The sequence below is a fragment of the Trematomus bernacchii genome, unplaced genomic scaffold, assembly GCF_902827165.1.
Source record: "Trematomus bernacchii unplaced genomic scaffold, fTreBer1.1, whole genome shotgun sequence".
Classification (NCBI taxonomy): Eukaryota; Metazoa; Chordata; class Actinopteri; order Perciformes; family Nototheniidae; genus Trematomus; species Trematomus bernacchii.
The window spans coordinates 13,274,232-13,298,749 of NW_022987973.1; the positions used below are offsets into that span (position 1 = coordinate 13,274,232).

The 24,518-nt window shown below is 43.8% G+C and overlaps 2 long non-coding RNA genes across 2 annotated transcripts; both read left to right on the forward strand.

Annotated features, from left to right (window-relative positions):
• The first annotated feature begins 7,909 nt into the window (after positions 1-7,909).
• LOC117471877 lies at positions 7,910-8,858 on the forward strand. Its single transcript, XR_004554819.1, has 3 exons — positions 7,910-7,926; positions 8,600-8,669; positions 8,761-8,858. It is a non-coding gene; the product is annotated as an uncharacterized LOC117471877 (long non-coding RNA).
• Positions 8,859-9,104: 246 nt separating this feature from the next.
• LOC117471824 lies at positions 9,105-10,973 on the forward strand. Its single transcript, XR_004554813.1, has 3 exons — positions 9,105-9,145; positions 9,581-9,694; positions 10,499-10,973. It is a non-coding gene; the product is annotated as an uncharacterized LOC117471824 (long non-coding RNA).
• Positions 10,974-24,518: the final 13,545 nt, after the last annotated feature.

The window sequence follows — 24,518 nt, forward strand, 5'->3', positions numbered from 1 at the left end:
CTCGAACAGTGAGCCAGGCAGGAAGGCTGAATGCCCTTGACTAACCTTGTGGGTTTTACTGTGCTTTTATGAGAGGGTATAAATCATCCTGATGTTTTGGAGAAAAGAAAATGCTGCTGTTTTACAATGGGTACCCAGATTGACAAGGCAAATGTGCACCCCTATAACAAAGCCTATTACAAATACTGTCTGGAATACACCGGGCACTGAAATTCAATACAGCTCAAAATAATGAAAGGATGTCCGTGTTGTCCTATGTCATTCAGAATGGAGAAACAATGAGAAATATTTGCAGTGGACCCATTAAAAAGAATCACTCTTTTGGGGAACATAAACACAGTGCGCTGCTGCTCTACTTGCAGGTGAATGGAAAATACACAAATTATCATATTGATTGCTTTTTGCCTCAATGAGGAGATTTCCATCTTTATTTCATAAAATGTGTACATACAAACAAAGGTTGGGAAGAAGACAGGTTTTAATGGCATCCACTGAGAGAGACTCTCGTCTAGACACACAGTTTTCAACCTAAACCATAAAAGAGCAACTCTCCACTGCTGCTCTCTATAATGTAAACAGCTCAGGCCCAAACCTTTCCACTCAACGGCTCCCACTCATATATTCATGTATTCATGTGTTTATCAGAACTTGGCGGCTTACGTTGCCATTTTCTCCTTATAATGGTGAGCAAATGCATGTCCATAGAGAAATGGAAATAATCATGAATCCCATGGAAAACCAGATAAACATTTTTTGAAAGATAGAGAATAGGCAGAGGAAGTGATGATAACTGCAGAGTGGAAGGCCAAATTAAGCCTGTTTACCACACCCGCAACGCTAAATCTTACTGCCAAAAGCTGTAATTAACATCCAGGTGTAAGATTTTTTTCAGACAAATCTTAATAAACGATGTGGTATGAACAGTGGGATAGAATAGGTCGTTTGTCTTTAAGCTACAAGGGGTATTCATTAATATGACATCCATAACACATATACATTTTGTTTATGAGTTTACAAGTCGGACCAGCCCTACCTGATGCTGCAGGCCATGTCGTGTGCCTACCTCAAGCACTTCCTTCCCCAACACTAGTGGGCAGTCACATTCCACACAGGCTCATTGTGTGCTGTACCTGGATACCAGTGTGTTACAAACACACCCATGCACATGTAGCTTGTTGCGCTCTTTTATTTTGTTGTCTTCCTCCGACTGTTTTTTATGTCTGTTTAAGTTGTATAGGAGTGGAGCAGCTGCAGACCCTGCTCTGAAAAAAGTGAAATAAATAAACTGGTGAGGGAAAACTTCATACAGGAGAGGGATGAGTAAATCACTTTTTAATTATGTTTTTGAGTTAATGTTTGGGTAGTTTATCACTCTTGAAAATATTGAGCTGAGTGGTATTCAAATTAGTGGGTTATAACCGCTGAATGACCATTCAAAGTCATGATAGAGTTGATCAGATATTAATGACTAATTAGAAGACAAGGAGGTAGGAGGAGGAGGAGGAAAAAGAGAAGATATAGAAAAATGCCCTCCCCAAATATAAGAGAGCAGGGATTAAGAGAAGTTAATGTCATTTGATATTTGAGTAGTATTTATGTGTGGGTGTTCAGGGCAATACATTTAGCACGTCTTCTTGTGTTTGAGTCTGTATTTATAGCCATAATCTGTAATAAAAACTGCCATTTCAGATCAAGCATTTGATCCTGGAATGCTCATCCCTATGGTCGAACCTGTGGAAATGTGTACAACGTGTCAGGATCTCGACACAAACTGATAAACCCAAATGCACGACCCATAGACAAAGTCTTGAATGTAAAAAAAAAGTAATTTTAATTTCACAGATCAGGTAATCCCTCTTAACATTACATTACATTGCATTTAGCTGACGCTTTTATTCAAAGCGACTTACAATAAGTGCATTCGACCAAGAAGATACAAACTTGAAGAAAACAGAATCATATAAGTACATCAGGTTTCATAGAGCCAAAACATTTCAAGTGCTACTCAACTGGCTTTAGATAAGCCAGTCCTTTATTATTATATAAGTGCTTTGTTAGTAATTCTTTGTTAGTAATTCTATCGCTCGAAGTAGAGTCGAAAGAGATGAGTTTTCAGTCTGCGCCGGAAGATGTGTAGGCTTTCTGCTGTCCTGATTTCAATGGGGAACTCATTCCACCATTTTGGAGCCAGGATAGCAAACCGACGTGTTTTTGCTGATGGGAACTTGGGTCCCCCTCGCAGTGCGGGTGCAGCGAGACGTTTGGCTGATGCAGAGCGGAGTGCACGTGCTGGGGTGTACAGTTTAACCATGTCCTGGATGTAGGAAGGGCCAGATCCATTTGCAGCATGGTACGCAAGTACCATTGTCTTGAAGTGGATTCTAGCAGTTTTTGGAAGCCAGTGAAGGGAGCGGAGGAGCGGCATGGTGTGGGAACATTTTGTAAGGTTGAAGACCAGACGAGCCGCTGCATTCTGGATGAGCTGCAGAGGTCGGATGGCACATGCAGGTAGACCAGCCAGGAGGGAGTTGCCGTGAGATGACGAGAGCCTGAACCAGAAGTTGTGTCACTTTCTTAACAGAGTAGGTACTGGAAATAACAAAAGGCTCTCACAAGGAGGAAAAAACTAGGCATAACAAAAAGAGAACTTAAGAAAAACTTAAGCCTACACAATTAACAAAAGAAACAAAACCTGACATGAGTGAAAGCGATCCGTTACTCAAAAAAAGTTATATATTACATATTACTTATTACTTTAAAAAAAAGTAATATATTACTTTACTTCGTTACTCTCTACATAAAGTAACGCGTTACTTTACTCGTTACTTTACTCGTTACTTTACTCGCAGGGCCGCCCCTCCCAACAGGCAGATCACGCAGACTGCGGAGGGTGCTTCATTTTGCGGAGGGAGCCTCATCTGAAGCGCAAATGCGGCGCACCTACAGTGCGTTACTTTCCTCGACATCCTCACTCTGGATTCGGAGGTCCTCCTTAGTTATTAGCTTCACGTTAGCATGTTGTCTTTGCAGGTGCTTGTTGAGGTTTGATGTTGTGTTTGCAGCAGTGGATAAAAGCTTCTGGCCTGGACACAGTTTGCACCTCACCGTCACATTCCTGTCCTTTCTTCGGACGAACTCAAAATAGTGGGCATACCTCCACCCCTCAAAAGTTATCGCTGTTCAGTGTTTCCCCTAGGTTTACTGCCTTGGCAGGGTGCTTTGAATTTTTTATTTTTGTTATTCTCTGGAGCAGAGAGGAGCTGTGGATTATTGTTATTGTTATCGTACAGTAACAAAGTATTTGTACATTAAAAAGTAATAAAGTACAGTGTTACACTGTACTGTATTACTTTTATTCAAACTGTATTCCCTTCTTATCATGTAGCCTACACTTCTTCCTTTCATTGATACATTTAAATCACCTGACTACAGCATATAACATACCTGCTGCAACCCTGTGCTGCTGCTGCTTCTCTCTGCCTCATCCTCTATTGCTGGAGGCAGCTCCACCTCATCTGATCTCTGATATGAAAGCAATCGTGTTATGATCATATTGAGCTATTGGTGTGAGTCTAACATTAAACAAGCAGTCTGCTTGTCATACATTGCTGACGATACATTTTAAGAGGCAATTTGTTGAGTCACTGCCGCTAAATGCCGGTAGCATCAAGCTAGCAAATCCTGCATTAGCCTCACATCAACAGGTGTAGACAGAACATCCAATTATCCTGAGCTAATTTACTGAATAAACCAACTCACATCTCCTGTCTTTTTTTTCACCCAACTCATTAGACTATTCTTCTGCTGGCGTTTCATTGTTTTCTGTCAAATTCAATACTGTAGTTCAAAACCGCGATACCTGCTCATCATCTGTGAGCTATTTCTAGAATGCGCACGCTGCGTTTGTTGTCGCGTTCGCGCACGTCCACCTGGGCAGGCTGTGTGTGTCCTTCTCCGTGACGATAACGGCTTGAGGTTAAAAAATAATAATAAACTAATTTGAAACTGGGGGGGACACAAACGGGCAGACAGCAGAGCTCGGGGCAATAATGCAGATTTGTTTGACTTTTTTACACTTTGTTGTTCTCCTCCTTTCCTCCGCTCTTGTCTCTGATTGTGAGCGTGTGCATTCGTGTGTGTGTGTGTGGGGAGCAGAGGGAGAATGAGAATACGCAAAGCAGTGGACACTGAAACATGCACATACATTGGATAAATAACATAGGCGTTTAGTTTATTTAATAAAAGAGCACATGTTCAATGTGAAAAGTGACCGTAGATAGATTACTTCAGTTGCAATTTGGTGCTATATATATTTTTTTTTTTAATTAAAAAAAATAAAAATAAAACACCTTGAATTTCAGGCTGGGCGCAGGGCTCCTTTGGCAGGGCGCAGCGCCCCGCCAAGACAATGGTAGGGGAAACACTGCTGTTGACTCATGCATGTGGACGCGCAAGTCGCGCAAATGTTACGTAAATATAAACCTGCGGCGGAAATCCCTCTTGTCTGTCAAAGGGAGAATCTAGTAATTCTGTATGTTAGTAGGCTAACTGTAGTGTGGTTACTTTGTAACGCGTTACACCCAACTCTGATCCAGGCTAATAAGTCTTGCAATCAGATTGCTAAACTGATTGCATGTATTTTTGTTTATTTTTTAGAGAATACTTAATTCAAACATTTAGCATTGTCATTAATAATTACAAAAATAAGTGTTTCTTAATGCATAAAGAGTAGAAGGTGGTATCAAATAAGAATGCCATAAACTTTAGGCAGCACAATAATTTGAGCAACTTCTTATCGCTCTTAATAGTATATTTCTGAGAGGTGTAGTGCTGCCGGAACGCACCGGAACGTCGCTCTGGCACTTCAAAAATGGCATTACACATAAGGAGCTGTACCATGAGCTGTACACATGCTGTGTTTTTGGCGTGGCTGTGTCGTTAGTTGTAAGCCCAGTGGCGGTCTTTTCATCTGACATACTGACAATAAAGCCATCGAAAAGAATAGGATACAGTAGTAAAAGTACTTCTGGGTCTCTGTGTGTCATTCAAGCTTGGCCCTGTGTGTGTGGCACGAGCGCATTTTGTGTGAGCGAGCGAGCAAGAGAGAGAGAGAGCGCACGGGTGGCGGGGATTATTGTTGTTAGCATCTGGTTAGCTAGCTGCGCTAACGGTTATATGGAGCTGTTTTCACAACAAGGTGCAGGAGAGTCCTCTCTCTCTCTCTTAGAACCTGAAAAGTGCATCATGTGTTAAGACATCAACCAGCTACCACTTCTGGAAGGTTCAGTTACATAGTTTGTTAATTAAATACAACATTGTATTTTTGGCACCTAGGTTAAATAATTTTATTGAATACAATACTCAAATATTCAAAGTTGTATTAGTAATATAACCATTACTAATGCTAATCCTGCCAATAATTCCCAATACTAATAGTATTTTACTGATTCTATTGGTCTAATTTGGTTTAATGTTTTTATTTATAGAAACTGTGCAAAAACTGTGCCTTCACAGATGTAGAATATGTTATCTATTAAATGGACACAATTCATGGACATACAAGGATTCTTTAAAGACCCCCTACATTCGATTATTTAAGGTTTTTTAATATAACCGTTTATTTACCTGCCACTTTGCTTGAATCTCTTTGATACAGGCAGAGAGAGATCAAAGTGATGAAAGGAAAAAAGCCTGTAAAATATACTGCATGTTTGAAGAATTGAGGTTAGGTCACTGATTTATGGATGCATTCCAACTTTTGCCCTGACCTCGTCTTCCTCACTTTCATCTTTGACTTCAGTCCTCCTCACAGAGTTAAGTTTTACACTAACCATGAGGCAGATCATGTTTACTGGGTGAAACATGTTAGGATTTTTACTCTTTAACTTCTTAGTTATTAAACTGTCTTCGATGTCTATGTCAAATTACATCTCAATACAATCATGTCAAACCCTTTTGAGTTTGGTTAAAATATACAGCTCTTTATTTTATAATATATAGTGCGATGATGTAATTATTTCCTCTAAATCAGGGGTCTCCAAAACGTCGATCTACTGAAAAGCTGCCTGCGAGCTACCGGGCGCAGCTTCAGTAGCTCGCCGCTCGTGGTTCACAGACTCTGTAGAAAAAATCAGACGACAATAAATACACCTCTCCCCACTTCAATTCAATCGAAAACATGGATGTCCCACCCCCTCCAATACAACATAATACGATAGGCCTTAGGGGTGTTGAAATTAATCGTTTCTACGATGCATTGCGATGCGACATGGACGATTCTGCATCGTTGCAGTGACATAACATAATCGATTAATGCGTAGTAATGTTGCTTCTTGATTTTTCGGCCGCAGCTGGACAATAAAGTGTTTTTATTTATTATTTTTTTCTGTCACACGAATATCAAATCGGCCGGTGACGCAGAGATCAAGGAACAGACGTGACAGCGGCACAGCGACACCACACACGGAGTAGCTTTATCCACCAACACAAGCAACCCCTGCTGAAAAAACCAGCATAGACCAGCTTAAGATGGTTGCTGGTTTTAGCTGGTTTTAGCTGGTTTTAGCTGGTTTTAGCTGGTTTTAGCTGGTTTTAGGCTGGTGTTAGGCTGGTTTAGTTGGTTTACCAGACTGGACAAGCTGGCCAGGCTGTTCTTGCTGGTTCAAGACCAGCCTGGTCAGCTAAACCAGCATAGCCCAGCATGGATGTCATGCTGGTCTATGCTGGTTTTAGCTGGTCTATGCTGGTGAAGCTGGTGAAGCTGGTGAAGCTGGTGAAGCTGGTCTACCAGCAGTCTTGCTAGTGAAACTGAAATAGACACAGACAGACAGAGAGGGCGGGACACGGGGGAACGGCGAGACGGCAGTGGTTGAAACAAGGCGGTATGTTTTGACTGGCACTAACGGTCGAGGAGTGAAGATCAGTTGAACGTCTCTGTGACTCCGCCCAGCGGCTGCTCTTCTGATGCGGCTTTCACACCGGCGCTTTTCACTTTCTAGCTCCTCGCGAGAGCTTTTCTGGTTCAGCTCCCGTTTCCCTTTTCAGCTCCCGCTCTGTTCACACTGCCCAGAGCTGCCGCTGCTGCGTCATGACGTCACAGTTTACGTCGCTGATTTTCTCCCACAACAACAACGGGCCGGGGACTGCATCGGGTCGTGTTGCTTTTAATCATACGAAGCCAGATTAAATTAAATAACGACTTCTCCAACCTTATACTTTTTTCCAGAGTGCCGTGGTTCATTGTTTATTAATGTGTTTCAGCGGCATTTACCGACCGCTGCAGTGGCTGCACTTCCACGGGAGTTTATTGTCCCGTTAGCTCCGGGTTAGCTCACACGGCTCTAAAGTATTCACTGTCTGACTGTCACACAAGCAGCTGATACATATCCCCAGTTCCCCTTAAGTGAATGTGTGTCAGTCTGAATTGACGCTGTTTGGCATCACAGCGCTGTTATGAAAGTTTCTCTGGTATAACATGGGTGATGTTAGCATAGCAACCGAAGCTAAACTGACTACTTGCTAAGCCGTTTTCTATAGGCACATTTTACCGGCGTATTTTTCATTATGATTCTACTTCTGATAGTCGGACATGACAACCTGTACAGCCCATGTATCTCCACAATGATCAATAACAGCGAACGGATGATCAAAGTAAGGTTTCCTGCACGCCTCGACGTAAGAGACGTAAGCGACGCCGCGTCATAGCTCCGAAGCTCTTGCCTCTGGACCGACAATTTTTTGGAGCTGGAAGTGAACCGCATTCCGGAGCTATGACGCGCCGCCGCTGCGGTGTGAACAGGAAAAACCGGCGCTTTTCAGGCTCTAGCTCCCAGCAGGAGCTGGAAAAGCGCCGGTGTGAAAGGGGTATGAGAGGCACCGCTCTGACAGCTCTGTCTACTGGGAAACGCACTAAAAGTCCTTCTGGAGGTAAGCAACACTACACAATTTCACCAAGTCTGAGAGTAAAACCTTTCTCGAAGGTTCGTTTTGCTTTCTTACAACGTTACGTTAATGTTAACTTAACCTTACGTTTGCTAGGAGGCTAGCTGTCTTAGCTAACAACATTTAGCAGCTAACGTTTTCTGCAGTTTGTGTTTCCCCTGAAAAACGTGATGCAGCTATAAGTTGTAAGTTAACTTAACGTTATCTTACAAGTTGAGAGAGTTACGTTTTGTTTAAAATCGTCAATGTAATGCCATTAGAGGTGTTGTGTTGAACATGAAGTTAGCTAACTGTAGCTCTCCACCAAAGGTTAGCATGTTAAGCTGTACTTTCTGTGGCAGCTAGCTTAATACAAAGAGGGTTTTTGTGCTTCATTGTAAACTTTTCTTACAAATGTGTGTTAATCTACCTGAAATTGTGGGGACAGTTTTTTTCTACTCAATGATACAGACCATTGTTGAGGAGATGCAAAACATACATATACTTTGAGTAATGTTACTTTGCTGCTAAAAAATGAAACATTATCAGATAAGGACATCACCAAAGTGTGTGAGTCTGTCAGGGGATTTGATCTGTTCTTTGCATGTCGTACACACTGCTCTGGTATGAATTAAAAATATAATTGTAAAATGTAAATCTCGCTCTTGTCATCGTTCAGGCTTTGCATTTGAACCCCTATGACTGGTTGCGGACTTGAAGGGAACGCCTTTCTGACATCCAGGAAAAAGGTGAGATTCTAATCTAATCTAATCTATTTCAATGCCAAAAGCAAGTTATTGTTTTTAACTTTTTTTAATATGATTTTTTGGGGAATTTCAGTTTTATTGGACAGTAGAGATCTACTGGAAACAGTGGAGAGGGAGGAGATGATATGCAGCAAAAGGCCGAGCCGGATGGTTGCTGCTCCGTGTGGAACGTGTTCTATCAGGTAAAGCACTTTGGTACCCAGTTATTTATGGTATTGAGTTTGAATGTAGCCTTTGGAAGGTATTTTCCAACAGTGCATTGTAAAGACTGAAAAAACAGGCTCAGGTTAAAGCTTGACATGATTTGGTCTTTTACTTAAGAGGATGTTTGTCCTCCTGTCTTCTCTTATTTCCTTATCTTTCTTTCAGGTGTAACATCTACCAATGGTTGTACATGACACCACCTCTTTGCTGTCCTACTAGTCAACCCTCCTGATCAGAGCCTTTCCTAAATAGTGGTAAGTTGTTTTACAGTTCAGTGTACGTTAATTTAGCAACTTAATGCTTTACTGCTGTTGAATAAACCCTATATATATACATCCATCAGCAATCAATAAAACAAATCATCCAACACAAAATAGAAGAAATCTGGACCTATTCTATTTCTTTTTATACAGCAGCATCTATTGGGACTGCTCATTGATGTCATCAAGAGCCATTGAGTCTACCTTTTGTAGTCGGCCTCTCAGAATGTTTATCATTTCTTTGTCTCTTAACATTCCTATAATCATTTGTTTTTTTATTGTTGATATTGTTTTGTTCTTTATTTTTGTTGTGAGAATCACTTTGCAATTGTGTAAGTGCTATATAAATAGTTATACTAATATTATTGTTGTTACCTTCATTACTATTATTAATAATGTCTTCTTTGTTTTCTTTATTTATCGCTGCAGAAAGGTTCAAAAAGTTCCCTGTACATCGAACCATGCCTGTCCTCTGTTCCACATGTCTTCAGTCCGTTCTGGACCCCATGACTCGGACACTAGTTCTACCAAGGCTCATTAGAGGTAAGCAGTGGTAGGAGAGTGGATTTATCTTTGTATTTAGGCTGCAAGTCGACAAGAATAGATTACAAATCGCTTAAAAAATGGTTCAGATAAGAGGCACCATGTGTTACGCAGGTGTGGCGCTGATATAGTTTATATAATATGCCGTTGAACTTTAAAATTAAATTATTTCCGGTGCATAGACAAACACTCGAGGTGGATGTATAAAGTACATACTGGTGTTAATAAAATATAGTGTATATCCCTCAATTTATCGACAATAAGAATGACAATACATACTTCCGGGTGTAAAGTAATATATCTATCATACTGTAGATCCTACACATCCACTGGAGGTAGATTCTGAAAGTAAAATATACACTTCTCACTAGAAATGTAATCATAAAGCATTATTATGGCCAAACTATCCTACAATTTAGGATTTTCCACTGAAAAAAGTGTTGGATTCAAGATTCAAAGGTTTTATCATCATATGCTCAGCAGCTACAGTGTAGAAATGTCAATGCAATTCTTCTGACCTGAGCTACTCCAACAATGCAACATATATAATAAAATACAAAAATACAAAATAAAAAGTAGTGCAAAAAGTTTATATACATGTAAAATAATAGAATATGATATTTACAAGAACAGAATATTAAATAAAAAATTAAATACGGTGTATTGCGTGGACAATAGACCCAATCACAGTGAATGTTCAAAACTAAACTTGATACATTTTTCTTTTTCATCTCACAGTGCACATATTTAAGTAATCATAACACAAAGCTAAAATGTAATCTGTTTTTCCTTTCTCTTTTCAAGAGTGCTTCAGAGGATGGCTGAATTCACAAAACGTGGAGAAGACCGAGAGGGAGAAGTTGGCCGGTTACTACATTTCACAAAAAATACAGGACCTTGTGAAAAACGGAAAGAAACAATTGAAGGAAACTGCTTAAAAATATGAAGTAATGGGTGTTTTGAAAATGTTTTCAAATGTGTGTTAATGTTCATTGTGTGTTATAAATTATTTTCCTGCTTCTAATCATTTGATGTATGAGTATTTATTTACAGACATTCTATACATTCTGGTACCTTTCTGGTAAGGTAGGTGCTCTGATCTGAAATGATAGATGTTCATTGAGCTACTGCAATTGGGTGAGAGTGTTTCATCATCATATATGACCAGCTTAACCATCAAGTAATCCCAGTTAAAGTTCTACTCAAGATCATACCAGTCGGACCAGCTAATGGTGACCAGCTAGAACACTGTGACCACCAGCTTTTACCAGCTAAACCAGCTATCCCGACCAGCTAATGGTAACCAGCTAGACCACTGTGACCAAACCAGCTATCCTGACCAGCTAGACCACTGTGACCACCAGCTTTTAGCAGCTAAACCAGCTATCCCGACCAGCTAATGGTGACCAGCTAGACCACTGTGACCAAACCAGCTATCCTGACCAGCTAAAGTGTCCAAAACCCCTCTTAACCAGCAAACTAATCCAGCCCAGTTTTTCCTCAATAACCCTCTAATTAGTGCTTATTTATTGCAAGTAAGGAAGTTGTTGTACATGAGTTTTGGTCTTAATATGTGACCTGCTCCATCGAAATCAGTCGCATTGACCCGATTGTATTCCAAATATTAAGCGAAATATGTCACATTATATAATGACTGTCACCGAGTCATCATCTTGAGAAAAAGGCCTTTAAAGTTTCCTCTTCTCTGGAATCCATCGATCTGATTGATTATTAGCGGAGCAAATGACTCAATCAATAGATTCAATGTCGTGACTATAACACGAAATGCCGTGATACTAGGGATGTAACAATACCAAAAACTCACGGTACGATAATATCGCGATGAAAAGTCCACGGTGCGATATTTATCGCGATATTGAAAAATAAAGGAAAAAAAAATGTGAATACTAAATCTGATTTGTACAGCATTTTAGTAGGATAGTAGTATTTTAAAGTGTCAACAATATAATAATCAGACCCTGCAATAGAATAAATCAAGTTTCACTTTAGTTTTTCAAGTAACTCAACTCTAACTCACTAACTCACTCACTCAGCATCATCAAGGTTATCTTTTAGGAATATGAGCATGTCCACATTTCCAGGTAGAAGCTGGGATGTTTGGGCGTTTACAATATCCCCTGCTGTGGAAAAACTCTCTTGCTTGGTACTGATGTTGCTGGGACAGAGAGATATGCTTTGGCCATGTGTGACAGCAGTGGGTAAAACTGTGCATTGTCTCTCCACCACTTCAAAAACAATACCGTTTTTGCCAAGAAGGTGAGTTCTATTTCGTCCCTACTGACCGCCAGAGGCGGTGCTTTAGCACTGGATATGTCCATCGTGCGCATGCGCAGCTTGAGTGCCAATAACAACAAAGTCACCTGTGACCCACGTGACACCGGCTATATCAGCCGGTGTCGTCAGAGGATCTGTTCCTTTCATCTTCTCGCTGCGCGAGAGTACCGTGGCTGCATTCTTGCAGCCTACAGCGTTCAGGTTTGAACGTTTGATCTAGGGGATTTCTCTGCATACAGCTGGCCGCGTGCAGCTTCGCGACTGATAGTCAGAGCTACGGGTTGTTAACGCGTCCTCCAGGAGCTGTAGCCGGCTGTGCGCCGTGCAGAGCCTCGACGGACAGGTTCGTGTCAACTTGTGGTGATGGCTGTGTTCCCGCACCCTCTCCCAGCTAAGTTGTCCTGATTGCTGTCTTGTTATTGTCTGGCTACTTTCTGGTGACGACAGTGTTCTCGCCTCCTCTCCCATAAAGTTGCCCTTATGATGCTCTTTTGAAAGTTCTGCTTGTGGCGTTGTGCCCGAGCTATCTTTAGCATTTGAGTTCCCAGCTTTAGCTGCGTCTCTCATTTAATTTGTATGGAAAGCCCACAGTGCCATATTTTGCCTGTTTTTTGTTAGGTACAGAGAGTAAGGTAAGTTCTGGCCAGAGTTACTACTGTAACTACGGTCCTAGGCCATGCAACTACGCCATGGTTACTGCTGTAACCATGGCCTATGGTTCTTGCGGGCTGTTCTATTCCTTAGAAGCTAATTATCTGGTCTTAACATTGGGTTTTGACTTGGTCTTGCTGGATTGTACTGTTAAGCTTCATTCTCAGCGACTGCAGTAGCGCTATATTGTTGTATTTACCGCTCCTAGTGCTAGTCTCCTAGCACTAGGATGGGTAGATGCGGAGAACAATCTTCACTGTGTGTGCTGTGTGCTCCGCATGTGTGGCCATTCACCGGCCACGGTTACTTTTGCCATAGTTACTACTGTAGCTACGGTTCTAAGCCGTTTAAGTATTGGCCATAGTTACTACTGTAACTACGGGTCTACGCCGTGTAAATACTGGCCATAGTTACTACTGTAACTACGGTTCTAAGCCGCGTAAGTACTGGCCATAGTTACTACTGTAACTACGGTTCTAAGCCGCGTAAGTACTGTCCACAGTTACTACTGTAACTACGGTTCTAAGCCGTGTAAGTACTGTCCATAGTTACTACTGTAACTACGGTTCTAAGCCGTTTAAGTACTGGCCATAGTTACTACTGTAGCTACGGTTCTAAGCCGTTTAAGTACTGGCCATAGTTACTACTGTAACTACGGTTCTAAGCCATGTAAGTACTGGCCATAGTTACTACTGTAACTACGGTTCTAAGCCGCGTAAGTACTGGCCATAGTTACTACTGTAACTACGGTTCTAGGCCGTGTAGGCACTGGCCATGGTTACTACTGTAACTACAGCTCTGTGCTGTTCTCTTCTTTGGAAGCTAGTTATCTGGTCTTAAACATTTGTGTTTTTTGACTTGATTTTGCTTGATTGTTAGCAGCAGCCGCTTGACTAACACCTTGCAAGGACTGTTTAGCTTCATTATTTAACTCAGCTGGTGAAGGCAGTGCTCTCGCTCCCGCTCCCGGTAACGTTGCCCTGTAACGTATCACTCTGACTATTAGCAGCGGCCACTTGGCTAACATCTGGCGTGTTCTGCGTGCTGCTTGATTCTTAGCAGCAGCTGCCTGGCTAAGCTGCCCTGTTAAGCTTCTTCGTTTAATCTAGCTAGGTGTAGGCAGTGCTCTCGCTCCCGCTCCCTCTGCTAGTAACGTGGGTGTAGGTCATTCACATCCCTCTCTGTGTTCGGCGAGTAGGAGCATTGCTCTACTCTTTCCGCTCAGCAGGTAGCCGGTGAAGGCTGTGTTACCGCACCCGCTCCCGGTTACGCTGCATCTGGCATTTGTCTCTGACTCAACCAGTGAAGGCAGTGTTCTCGCCCCCGCTCCTGGTAGACGTGTACTTGATTCTAGCAGCAGCCGCCCGGCTAAGCTGTCCTGTTGAACTTCTTTATTTAATCCAGCTAGGTGAAGGCAGTGCTCTCGCTCCCCGCTCCCTCTGCTAGTAGCCTTACACTTTCATTTACTCAGCTAGGTGAAGGCAGTGCTCTCGCTCCCGCTCCCTCTGCTGGTAACGTGGGTGTAGTTACATCCCTCTTTGTGTTCGGCGAGTAGGAGCATTGCTCTACTCTTTCTGTTCAGCAGGTAGCCGGTGAAGGCTGTGTTCCCGCACCCGCTCCCGGTTACGCTGCATCTGGCATTCGTCTCGAACTTAACCAGTGAAGGCAGTGTTCTCGCCCCCGCTCCTGGTAGACGCTAGACTGCCTTGTTTATTAATCCAGCTAGGTGAAGGCAGCGCTCTCGCTCCCGCTCCCTCTGCCGGTAACGTGGGTGTAATTACATCCCTCTTTCTGTTCGGCGAGTAGCAGCACCGCTCTACTCTTTCCGTTAAACAGGTAGCTGGTGCAGGCTGTGTTCCCGCACCCGCTCCCGGCTACGCTGCATCTGGCTACCCACAGAATGGCTCATTCATGTGGGCTGTCCCCTAAGGTGGATCGGTTAGCTGCCATCATGGAGCAGACAAAGCCGCTCCTGTTGGCCCTTCAGCCAGGGGCCGGTGTGGGGGCTACTAGCTTGCCGCCTGGCCCGCCTTCGGTTGCCACACCTCTGCTTGAGGATGCCATGTCGCTAGCGGCTCCGGCTGAACCTCTTCTTGAAAGGGAGGGGGGCGGGGCCCCGCTCACCCCCGAAGAGGCTTCCCACTCCTCTGCTCAGAGCTCTTTGCAGGGCACGGAGGACGGCTCCATGGCGGCCATTATTCGTGCGGCCCTGGTACGCTTGCAGCTTCAGGTTCCGCAGGCCGACCCAGGCTAGCGCCTTCTTCAGGCATAACCCTGCCCCTTTCACTCCCACTGTTCGTCCTTTTAGAGGAGTACCTGAGGGAGCTCCATGCATGCTAGAGACACACCGGGGCCCTCTCCCACTCTGCTGCCATGCAGGATCCGGCGAGGGTGGGGCTGGGTCGCTTGCCATCCATTGAGCCTGCCATCGCCTCGCCGATTCTGGCCCCGGATGCCAGGTGCCCTCGGCCTCAGTGCAGGGTCACAAATGAGCTGCTCTGTAAGGCCTACGACACAGCGGCACGGGAACTCCCTCTCCCATCTGATACTGGCTGTCTCTACCTCTCTGCAGCAGGCTCCGGCTGAGCCTTCTTTGCTGGGCCTCAGTGATGCATCACTGCAAGCCTTTGCCCTAATGCTAGGGAATTGGGACGAGTCATGTCCTTATGGTGCAGACTCGTCGCCAGGTTTGGCCTGCTTAGTCACCACTGTCGGAGACATGTCCTCCGTAGTGTGCCAGTCGAGTCAGGGGAGCTGTTTGGGGCTGCTGCCCTGTAGGCACTGGAGCGTGCTGCCCAAGCTAGGCAGACCAGGCAGCAGCTCTCGGGTCTTTATAGGCCTGTGCCCACTCCCAGCAGGCCCAGGGGCCCCTCTAGCAGCCGCACTCAGCCACCAGCTTACAGTGGTGGTCTGCGCAGGTCCCAGCGGCCCACTCATCCGTTGTGCCCCCGGCTGCCGGCCTTCTAGGCGGCCTCGTGCCTCAGAGCCTTACCGGCCTCCCCCCCAGCAGCAGCTCAGCTACTGGGCTGTCTGTACTTCCGGCCCTTGGGTGGTTTTCACCTTAACCCAGGGGTACGAACCGCAGTTCCGGCCTTCGGCCGGGCCAAAATGACAGTCGTCAGCGATCCGGCAGATGCCCTAGCTCTAGCCCAAGAGTTGTCCGTCCTTCTGCCCAAGGAGGCAATCGAGCCAGTAGACCCTCTGCTTAGCCCAGGGGGTTCTACTCTGCGTACTTTCTCGTGGCCAAGAAAGTCGGCGGATTTCACCTGCTCTTGGACCTCAGAGGAATCGACAGATTCCTGGAGGTGCTGCCATTCCATATGCTGACCACAGCACATGCACAGGGGGAGTGGTTCGCAACCGTGGACTTTAGGGATGCCTACTTCCTCGTGGGCCGGGCAAGAAGGTGCCTTATATTCAGTTCCTCCGGCCCTTGGGCAGACTGACGGCTGCCTCAGCAGTTGGGCCCTTAGGCCCGCTGTCGTTGCGCCCCATGCAGATGTGGCTGATCAGCCTTCTCTTGGATGCCAAGTGGCACAGGCACAGGAAAGTCAGAGCGTTGCAGCGTTGTCTCCACTCTCTGTCACGCTGGAGGGGCAGGGTCTATCTCCTGATGGGCGTGCCCATGGGCGCCATCCCATCCCGCCAGGAGACCGTCACCATAGGTGTATGTCTCTTAGGGTGGGGTGCAGTGCGGCAGGGCAGGACCGCTCAGGGTCAGTGGTCTGCCCAGGAGGGTGCACGCCATGTTAACGTGCTAGAGCTTCGGGCTGTGCAGCTTGCACTCACGTACTTTCTACCCCAACTGAGGGGCAAGAATATGCATGTTCCTTGGGACAGCAGGTACACTGTTGCCCAGACGGCAGTCCCTTCTAGATAGTGGACGTTCTCATTCCACTCTGAATTTATGTGGCTGCTATTTCTGCCCGTCATGTTCGGGTCGACGGCGCCACGGCGGGGTGCCTCAGGTCGGTGTCCCTCTTCCTGAAGAGGGGCTTTATGGCAGCGTCCCCCTAGCACCCCGAGGGCTCCGGCTTGGGACCTGCCCCTGCTGCCGGATGCCGTATCATCTCCTCCCTTCGACCCCCTGGCCCAGGTGGGGCTTTGGTGGCTGCCCACGAAGGCAGCATTTCTGCTTGCCATGGCCTCAGGGAGGCAAGTTGGGGAGTTACATGTCCTCTCCATAAACGATACATGCCAGAGGTGGGACTCTCAGGTGTTGCCCTTGGCATTCCTGCCCAGGATGCTTCCACAAACCCACTTCAATCAGCCTGCCCAGCTGGCACGCTTTGACATTCAGGAGAACGGCACGTCGAAGTTGCTGTGCCCTGTGGGTGCCCAAAGGGCGAATATCGAGGCTACTGCCTGTATACGGCAGTTGGAGCAACTCTTGTTTTTGCCATAGCGGCACTAAAGGAGGTGTGCCCTCTACCAGTGGCTGCCCCACTGGGTTGTCGATACCATCTCACATGCCTACGGGGCCAGTGGCCGCCCCCTGCCATCTGGGCTGAGATACCACTCTGCAAGGAGCATCTCAACATCTTGGGCTGCCCTGAGAGGGGCGCCCCTGGAGACCATCTGCGCCGCGGCGTCGTGGGCGTCTTCTGGCACATTCTCCAGTTGTTATCGGGTTAATGTCGCCACTCCCCATTCTTTGGGTGTAGTCCTTTTGCCGAGCTCCGCTGCTTCCAGTAGTGAGCCAGGGCTTGGATTCTTCATGACATGGTTGGTATAAGTCATCCAGTGCTAAAGCACCGCCTCTGGCGGTCAGTAGGGACGAAATAGAACGATAGTTACGGCTGTAACTACGGTTCTATGAGTCCCGGATGACCGCCAGAGTTTCCTGTCACTCAGAACTCTTGTGTGCTCGCGAGAAGATTCTGGGAACAGATCCTCTGACGACACCGGCTGATATAGCCGGTGTCACGTGGGTCACAGGTGACTTTGTTGTTATTGGTACTCGAGCTGCGCATGCGCACGATGGACATATCCAGTGCTAAAGCACCGCCTCTGGACTCATAGAACCGTAGTTACAGCCGTAACTATCGGCTTATTGACAGGGCGAGATATACATATACTGTTGGTACTTGTCAATGTCTCTAGGTATGTACATGTAGCCCTGTAAATACGATGTCCTTTTGTGTTATCTGTTGTTTTATGTTCATGTTGTAACCTACTTGCTGCCATGTTGGACAGGTCTCCCTTGAAAAAGAGTTTAAAAAAAAAAGATTATTAAAAAATTTCAAAAATAAAGAAAATCGCGGTAGATTTTGTCAGTCTCACGACGGTTGTGCTGTCCCCGGTATATGTAGTGTATATAGCTTAACAGCCAGATAAACTCCTTCCGTACACCAAGACTCTGAAGACGTGAATCCTTTGCCCACAGGTTTAATGATATAAGGATGGTGTGAAACTAAAAATAAACAAGACAAAATATAATCAATTCTATGATCATTTCTACATACACAAATATGCACAATGTATATAAATCAACACAGCTTTAACATTAATTGAATTGCCTTGATATATTTACCGTAAACTTTTTAATGTATTTATTGTAATTCTAGAACTCAAACAGTTATAAATGGCATCATATAATCAACCATTTGTACATTTATTCATTTAACTCTCCTTGCATTAACCTTGTACAATATTGAGACAACTCGGAAGATCTCCAGCATTAAACACCACAGAATACAATGTTTTCTAAAAATAATCATCTGTAATTGTTAATAACATAAACATAAACAATACTTACATACGATGCGATCAAAGGCATTAAGACGTATGCAGATGTAGCTGGATTTCTTACAAACAATAACGGACCGTCTACACAGCAGCGTTAAAAAAATCTTGGAGGTGGGCGTATCTGAAGCTTGGGGATTTTTTGCGAACAACCAATCACATGAATCTCCCGCCCGCGACATAAGAAGCAAAAAAGCCCGAAGTAAACTGGATATAAACTCCCCAAAACAGGCGAAAACATACCACTGTCTCTGCCACCTCCCTCCATGCCTGGCTCCTCCGGTTTATATCCCGGTAGGTCTGGTCATAAAGCACCGGGTGATTGATTCGCTACCGCTAATTTCTCCTCCATTTTTTGGAATATGAGGAAATGACCTGCGGTATGTCTCTCCCAGCATACACGCCGTTTGATTGGCTAGAGCTTGAACTGTCAGATTTGCGTACACGGGATTTGATTGGCTGACACTTCCACCTCAGCCTCAAAAGTTGAACATTGTTCAACTTTGAATCCTGAAAATCCTGAAAATCTCCGCTCGCCTGCCCACAATGCAGTTCGGCGAAAAGTGAGGGAAAGTGACGTCACCCCATTCAAAGTGAATGGGCAGAAGCGTTTCAAGATTTTTTTAACGCTGCTGTGTAGACGGTCCGTGACACATTGCTCACAGAGCCATGCTTTGCCTATTTCCTCTCTAATGATCACCTGACACACCCATCTGATGATGTCATCCTGATTCTTAAAGGGACCACGACTAGGCACAATAGGCACACAAAGAATAGCCCAGAAAATGCAAACAAGAGTAAACTTAGCTGTAACAGAACAACAGTATTGAAACATTTGTTTACCGTGATATTCGATATATCGTTACATCCCTACGTGATACTGGGTTGTATATTAATTAGGGCTGTCAGTCGATTAAAATATTTAATCGCGATTAATCGCATTATTGTCCATAGTTAATCGCGATTAATCGCAAATTAATCGCACATTTTTTCTCTGTTCTAAATGTACCTGAGCAACACACTCTCACTCCCTAAGCGTCCAGGAGCGACGCTTGGTCAGGGTCCTTTGGCGTCCAGTTGTGACGCGCCGAGGCTCCTTCAGCTTCATAAACGGACGCAAAGAGCTTTCAACTGATTGCAATGTATTCCCATCGGCGTCGTTATTTGACGCTTAGGGAAGCACGGCATTCGTTTGTGTCGGAGGCTGTTAAAGGCAATGTGAGCGTCCATTCCCATTGGATAACGGAGAATTGTGCACCCGGAAGTAAGTATTCCCCTTACTGTCGATTGATTTGACAGTGATATCTCCACTACTCATCAACTCAAAAACACCAGATTATCCTTGTTTATTAAATGACATTGATAGGTTTTAGTGTGTGTACAATGCTTTTGTCACGTTTTCCCCTTCAATTCTGAGAAACAAGTCGTTTTCTATGAGTTTTGGATGGCCGAAGACATGACATTACCCACAATCCTCTGTAGCAACCATAGACTGTATAAAACAATTATATAATACATTATTCCGAGTGTGCTTGCTTTTCTTTTTGAAAGTCATCACATAACGGCATTGTAATACACGTTTCGGCTGCATTAAATATGACATATCTGCCGTAGTTAACTCTGCCCTGATGAGAAGACTTCTAGACAAACAGGAACTGCCGCCAAAACTGAAAACTTGACGTGGATCTTAAATATATAAGCAATTAAACAACATCTTACATTTCTTTTCACACAATACGTCTCCTTGCAGTATCAACACTAATTCGGCTGACTTTTATATTTGATCCAATTGGTAGATAGGCTGTATTTACGCCATAACGGTGCACAGCTGATAGAAAGGGACACCTACTGGTTAAAGCACGTTATTGCATTTTATAATTTTATTATTAGATATTAATAGGAGGATGTGCAAAACAGACAAACTAATAAGGCTTTATTTAAACATTAAAGAATACTTTAGGTTAAGGTCTTCTTTTGAATAAGAAAAAAGCTTTGGGGGTATAGAAGATGAATATGGAGGGATGAAACCCTCTTTGATGGTCACACATGCAGAGCACACAGCACACACAGTGAAATTTGTATCTACAGATAAATATTAAGCCTGACAAAGTACTTAACGTCTAATATATTGCTTTCCTGCCATGTTAACTATGTTGAAGCACTTATTTTAACTGATATTATACATATGTATTATACTCTTATAAGATGTATGTAGATAGTATAAGAAATGTGCAGAATATGACAATGTAGTGGTGAATAAACACATATTGATAGATGTCTTGTAATGCACTGTTGAGGAACCTGCGACCCAAGTTTTTCATTCATTGCATAACTACACCGTACTTGTGTATAATATGATATGTCAATAAACCTAAAGGGATGTGCAAAATAGTCATTATATACAGTCTTTAATTAACTATTAGTAGAGAATAACGACGAGTAAAGAATATACTTTATAGGGATCCTATTAATATCTAATAATAAAATTATAAAATGCAATAACGTGCTTTAACCAGTAGGTGTCCCTTTCTATCAGCTGTGCACCTTTATGGCGTAAATACAGCCTATCTACCAATTGGATCAAATATAAAAGTCAGCCGAATTAGTGTTGATACTGCAAGGAGACGTATTGTGTGAAAAGAAATGTAAGATGTTGTTTAATTGCTTATATATTTAAGATCCACGTCAAGTTTTCAGTTTTGGCGGCAGTTCCTGTTTGTCTAGAAGTCTTGTCATCAGGGCTCTATAAATAGAGTTAACTACGGCAGATATGTCATATTTAATGCAGCCGAAACGTGTATTACAATGCTGTTATGTGATGACTTTCAAAGAGAAAAGCAAGCACACTCGGAATAATGTATTATTTAATTGTTTTATACAGTCTATGGTTGCTACAGAGGATTGTGGGTAATGTCATGTCTTCGGCCATCCAAAACTCATAGAAAACGACTTGTTTCTCAGAATTGAAGGGCAAAACGTGACAAAAGCATTGTACACACACTAAAACCTATCAATGTCGTTTAATTAACAAGGATAATCTGGTGTTTTTGAGTTGATGAGTAGTGGAGATATCACTGTCAAATCAATCGACAGTAAGGGGAATACTTACTTCCGGGTGTACAATTCTCCGTTATCCAATGGGAATGGACGCTCACATTGCCTTTAACAGCCTCCGACACAAACGAATGGCGTGCTTCCCTAAGCGTCAAATACCGACGCCGATGGGAATACATTGCAATCAGTTGAAAGCTCTTTGCGTCCGTTTATGAAGCTGAAGGAGCCTAGGCACGTCACAACTGGACGCCAAAGGACCCTGACCAAGCGTCGCTCCTGGACGCTTAGGGAGTGAGAGTGTGTTGACCTGAGAGGGATATTTTTCAAGTTTTTAATACTCTTATCAACATATGAGTGGACAAATATGCTTTATATGTTTGTTTATTATCATTTGAACAATGACAAATATTCTCATGAATATTAAACACAACATTTTTTTTATTTAACCTTTATTTAACCAGATAAAAAACATTGAGATAAAATCTCATTTTCAATGCTGACCTGGCCAAGAAGGCAGCAACGTTACACATAACACATAACACAAACATATAAAAATACAGAGAACATAACTAAGAAAACAAAAGACGAAAAAGCAGTCACTACATTGTGCACATTAGGACAGTAAGAAAAGTACACTACTTGTTACTGCAAGAGCAGCTGGTGGTGAGGACTTCAGACAACTTCAATTTAAAACATGATAAAGAGACAAGTGCCCTCAGTTTGAGGCGTGATTGAAGGTCATTCCAAGACCAAGGACCATAATAAGAAAGACTCCTTTTTCCAGCCTCAGTCCGTACAGTAGGTACCTGGAACCGTATCCAGGCACTGGATCTGAGGTTGTAAGAGTCACAAACTGGGGCAAATAACAACCTCTGAACATTATTAATATTCGCCTCAATTCAACCTGGAACCTCTCTCATACAATAATACAATACAGTGTGTGTGTGTGTGTGTGTGTGTGTGTGTGTGTGTGTGTGTGTGTGTGTGTGTGTGTGTGTGTGAGAATGTGGAGACACTGTGATGGATCGTTGGAGCTATGTGCAGCTCAAGGCATATATGCTCGAACGGGAGCTGCCTGGACGCTGCAATCATGTTGCGCGCACTATCCGTGCTGAGTGTGCTGACTTTTCGTACAATGTCCCACTGTCTGGCTACCTGCATAAAGTCAAGTGCTCGGCGCAGTTGTCGGCGAAATGTCGCTCCTCTGTTTTCATTGAAACAGCTCCTTATATCCGTTAGCGCAGCTAGCTAGCACCAGATGCTAACAACAACACGTAAAGGCCCAGACACACCAGGCCGTCACCAGAGAACTCGCCGACACCGACACCGACAGTTGCATCGGCGAGTTCTCCTGCGTCTTGGCCATGTGTCGCACTGGAACACACCGCAAAGACTTCAGCCGAGCACGTACGAACTGCGCATGCGTGAGTGGCAATAACTCTCCTTACCAGCAGGCGGCGGTAGTGTGTATTCGTCATTCAAAATAGGCAACAACCGGAAGACAGAGAAGAAGAACAGACTGATATAAACAAACAACAAATAGCGTGTGCCTTCCATTTTCACTCTCGTCCATCGAAAACATGTTTTAGAATATAAAAATACATGAATGATGAAATGAGCACATAAAGTGCAGACATACTATAAAATCACAGTTAATAGACCTGCATCTGATGGTCGCAGTGTTCTGGCGGGTGTGTAGTTTATTGAGTCAGAATGTAGTAATGTATGTAATGTAATAATTACGGCCGAGGACAAAAAATACACATGCGTTAATCGCGTTAAAATAATTAGTGGCGTTATTTTTTTTTTGCGTTAACGCGTTATTAACGCGTTAACTTGACAGCCCTAATATTAATGCGTTGACATGATTCTCTTCTGAGCTACTGTTCAGATTACTTGCGAGGCGAAATCTCTCGAACCGACGTATCCTGCGGTCTTGAAAAGTCGAAAGGCTCCGGTGGCTGGATGCTAAACGTAGCACTCGGTCCCGCCGCGGGTCGCGCTGCATCTCCATTATCATTATCATCTGCCATGTCCACTTTTCCTTCCTTTTCACCATCAATTGGCTCCAAACAATACTTTTTCCGATCACACTCTACGTAATGTCAACAGGACTTCTGACACCATGTCGTTTTATTCAATAATACACGTGAGTTCAACTGTCACAATTACGTGTCTCTTTATTGGTAGCCCACATGCTAGGACACTCCTAGCTCACATGCCCGTTACCATAACATCTCGTCTGCCTATGAAGTCACTGAACCGTGCCCGTAGGGCTTCACTACTATTGGCTAACACACACACACACACAGCACAATAATACCACACTGTCTCAGTGTGAACATAGATTAATCAGCCAGCCAAACTCTTTTGAGAGCCAGGGAATGAGCAGCCATGCTCCTTTATTGACTTATTTGCAGTCCACTGACATTCAAACGGAGTGAAACTATAAAAAAATAAGTTACAAGGCACTTAATGATCTCATACATGCAAATGTAACACACACATAGGACCGCTAAGTGTAAACAAGGTAAATATAGCTAATGCTAGCTGTGCAATAAGCATGTATACAGGCTAGTATGGCTAACGCTAGCATGTATGCTAACGCTACCATGTATCCTAAGGCTAGCGCGAATGCTAACGCAAATGCTAGCGCGAATGCTAACACATTTTCTCATTGTGTTTAAACATCTCCAAATGTCATCACATAAACATGATACATGTTACTAATCCTTACAGTGTAAGTGTAAGGCTTACACTTACAGTCATTGCTTTCTGACGGACTTGACCCTTTTACTCTTCAGGTTATATAGGACATATAGGCTGTCTTGAACACTATCATCAGAGTAATGTGATCTAATCAATAAATAAAGATTCAGCTGATAACACGAAAGCACATGGCTACTTAGCATGCAGAATGACGTCATTTTGGATGCTAAGTAGCCATGTGCTTTCTGGGGCTCAATCTTTATCGGTAAAGCGATTTAACCGGTTAAAGTTCCTTCAAAATAAGAGTCCCGAACTTATTACTATCAAAATAAAAGTGCAAAACGAAAACTTTACCATAGAAAAATGTTGG